Raw genomic sequence first — 3461 nt, 5'->3', positions numbered from 1 at the left:
TAAAGAAATAAATAACACTAGCAGTGGTTGCTGCTATTTAGACACCGGAGCAGAAGGAAATGATAACTATGTAAAATGGCTAACAGGGACTCTAAGCAGGTGCTCTGTTTCTATTGGTTCCCTTCCCTGCCCCCATCTACCTTTAGCTTCCTCTGGGGACATCCTCCCTCCTGCATGGAGACACCACCCCCCAATAACGTTTGAGCCTTCCTCTTCGTAGCCCTGGCAGTGTGGAACACGCTGAAAGCGCGTTGAGGATGAGCAGAGACCTGCCAGCAGCCAAAATTCGCGCTTTAGCACAATCAGCCCTGGCCGAGCATGTGCAGTGTCTCCTCCTTCGGCAGTGGGGGCTGATGGGCAGATACTGCCCAAATGCTCATTCTTCAGAAGAGGCTTTCACTCCAGGACTCCCCTGGGCCTCGAGCAGAAAGCGTCTCCGCCACGGAGATACAGAGCGGGGAGCCTTCAAGGTCCTCCACCACTCTCAGCAAGCCCTGCTCTCGATGGAGAGGGGATCGCTGGGTGATGGATGTGGGCTTCCAGGGGAGGTGCTCGCGCTGGTTCCGAGCCCTCCGGGGAAGATATTCGAGCGCGGAGCGTAAGCGCAGGGCACGCCAGCCCGGGGGCAGCGGAAGCAGGCGCCGCGCGTCTCTGCACCACAGGGCCGCTTCCCAGCCGTCTTCCCCCAGTTTGCCCTCCTGCCGCAGTCCGGGCCCAGATTAATTATCTGCACTTGCGAGTGGGCACACACACAAGTTCTCTGGACACGATCCTTTCATCTGTTTCCCCGGCGGAGTCCACCTTTTTAAAGATTAACCTCCCAGCTACCGCGGGCAAGGGGGCAGGATGAGAGTGGGGCGGGGAGGGGCGTTTCACATGTTCAGAGGCACCAAAATTAGCTGCCAGTGCTAAAAAGCTTTGTTTTCTTCGGTTTTTTGACAAACAAATGGGGTGGGATGCTTGCTTGGCCGCCCGCTGCCCCGGCCCGAGCCCTGGGCTCACTTAGCAGCCTGATGCCGACTTTCAGACGCAGTCCTGCTCTGCTTACACCCGGGCTTCTTCGCCCCCTTGCCGAAGTCTGCAGCCCGATGGATGCTGGGCGCGGGCTTTCCCTGGGCGCTTTAACGCGGCTTAGGCTAAAGCCCCAGAGCTCCCACCTTCTCACCTCCTGTTTATCGGCCCGCCCCTCTACCACAGCCAAAGGACGTGCCCCTTCTGTAGTGTCGGGGTTCCCAGCCCCAGCGCGGGGGAGGGCGCCTCCCTATCCCCTCCTCCCCGTCGCCGCCTCGGCTCGGGGTTTTACTGCAGCAGCCGGAGGTGACAGCGACGCCTCAGCCGCCTCTGTTGCTCTCGGAGCCCCTGCTTCCCCTGCACTGGGAAAGCGCCCCCTCCGGAGAGGCTTGTCTCTGGAGAAGTGCGAACGAGCTGCAGAAAAACAAATTTTAAAATGTAGAAGTCGTTGAGCTGCATTCCTCCAAGGACCAGTCTGATCGCCCAGGACTGAGAGTGGCAGCGTTTGAGAAGTTGGGACCATAGAGCAAGGGGGGGAGGGGAGTGTTGCAGCAGGCATTCCCTTCTGGAAGGAGTCGCTGGGAGCAGTGCGGTTGGACACAAGTTTGCGTAGGAGTGTTTTCCTTTTGTCAATAATTAATCACCGGAATTAGCCGGGTAGAATTTGAGTTTTAGCAATAGTCCTGAGGGCGGGGCCGAACACCTAACTCCGGGAGGCTCCCAGGCGCCCGGCGCAGTGGGCAGCTCGCAGCAGCTGGGGAGGAGCCAAAGCCTCGGCGCTCACCTAAGCCACAGGGAGATACACCCAACTGGGAGGTAAGCATCTTCCAAAATACCTACTTGAACTGTTACGTAGCTTTAGTAGGACAGAATTCCTGTCTCTATAGGAGGAAAAAATTAATACTGAGCTTTAATGCAATTTATGAGTTTATTATTTAACTGCATTACAATTTTCAGAATTGATGGATTTTTCCATTTACCTTTCACTATGTGGGAAACTAAGATGTTTCACTCAATAGAAGCCAAACTTTAACACTGAAACTTTCCAAACTAAAAAAAGAGAAAATTACTTTGCTATTTTCACTATTTACCTTTGTGTAGTCCATTAACTACTTAGGAAAATATCATTGGGATGTGCTTGGTTTCCTTCTTAAATATTCATCTTTACCTGGTTCCATGCTCTTATACAAGCCCTCTCTGCCCATAAGCTACTTAAACTATTGTACTTTAGGCAATAGTACACACAAGTCACCTGCCAAAAAGTGAAGAATTTCCAACAAGGAATACATTTTAACATTCTCTTGTAAGTATTAAGCGGTATGTATTTTCTCAAAGATACTTAAGTGATCCTTTATAAGTAACCAAACTTCTTCACCAAAAGACAGCCAGCTAGAGTTAGCTGAATAGTTACCTTTGCCGTGGGGATAGCGAAGGTGGGGAAATGTTTAGAGAAGCGTTTTAAACATGAGTTGGACTCCAGATTTGTTTCAACTAAAGTGACATTCAACTGGTTGGCAATTCACATATGAGCCCAGTGCATAATCAAATCAGATAAGGAGTTTGAAGAATTGTTAAATGTAAGACTTAGCCCCTAAAGTCCAAATAACTGCATCAGGGGTGTTGGGAAAGTTGGTTTTCAAAAATACTTTGTGGTGCAGTACTTATTTTGAATTAGACAAAAATTAGAAAATACATGGTCATTTTTGCTAGTGAAATTTTAAAATGTATACACAAAAGTGTTGAATTTTTAATAACTTGATTTCCACATCTGAATTATTTCTATGCTGTTTAAAACAGGTCATTTTGGTGACTTTTTCAATGACTGTGATGGCTTTATACACAGATAACTAGACCAAAACCAACAAGCTGTAGTATGAAATGCACTGTCACTCTCATTATTCAGATATTTCTTTACAACTGTTTAATGACAATAAGTTAAAAATTATTTGTCAAAACATAGTCATTCTAGAATTTGACTAGATTTGAAGTTGAAAGTCAATTTGAAGTTGAAAGTCAACCAGTCCTCAACTCTCATTGGTTTTCTTAATTCACTGTAAATTTGCAAATACTTTTATAAAAACTACCCTTTGTAATTATACAGCAATTCTATCTCTACTATGCTAATTATAAGGAGAGTTTTACCACTATTTTACCACCAAGTATAAAAGAAACAAAATATTCATAAAAAATGATCCAAACGGGGCTCACTTCCAGAATGGTGATGTGAAGAGCTTTTCAAATCCACTCCCTAAAAATGACAATAACTGGTGAAAATTATAGATAAGTAACAATTTAAAGTTCCTGGAAATTGTCCTGAGAACATACAGCATGAAGAAAATATATATTCAAGACAATCTCTTATATTTCAGTAAGAACTGCAAACAATTGTGAGGCTTGAACCACAATATATTTCCCTGCCCTCTCTCATTGAGTGTGATGATGTTCCACTA

At 46.5% G+C, this 3461-nt stretch overlaps 1 pseudogene across 1 annotated transcript; it reads left to right on the top strand.

Moving 5' to 3' along the window:
* Positions 1-525: 525 nt before the first annotated feature.
* LOC116418657 lies at positions 526-1826 on the top strand (annotated as a pseudogene). Its single transcript, XR_004228768.1, has one exon. The product of XR_004228768.1 is annotated as an uncharacterized LOC116418657 (transcript).
* Positions 1827-3461: the final 1635 nt, after the last annotated feature.

Source organism: Piliocolobus tephrosceles, chromosome 2 (genome assembly GCF_002776525.5).
Source record: "Piliocolobus tephrosceles isolate RC106 chromosome 2, ASM277652v3, whole genome shotgun sequence".
NCBI classification, from domain to species: Eukaryota; Metazoa; Chordata; class Mammalia; order Primates; family Cercopithecidae; genus Piliocolobus; species Piliocolobus tephrosceles.
Note: the sequence above shows the minus strand (reverse complement) of the source record. Positions and strands in the feature narration are given on the sequence as shown.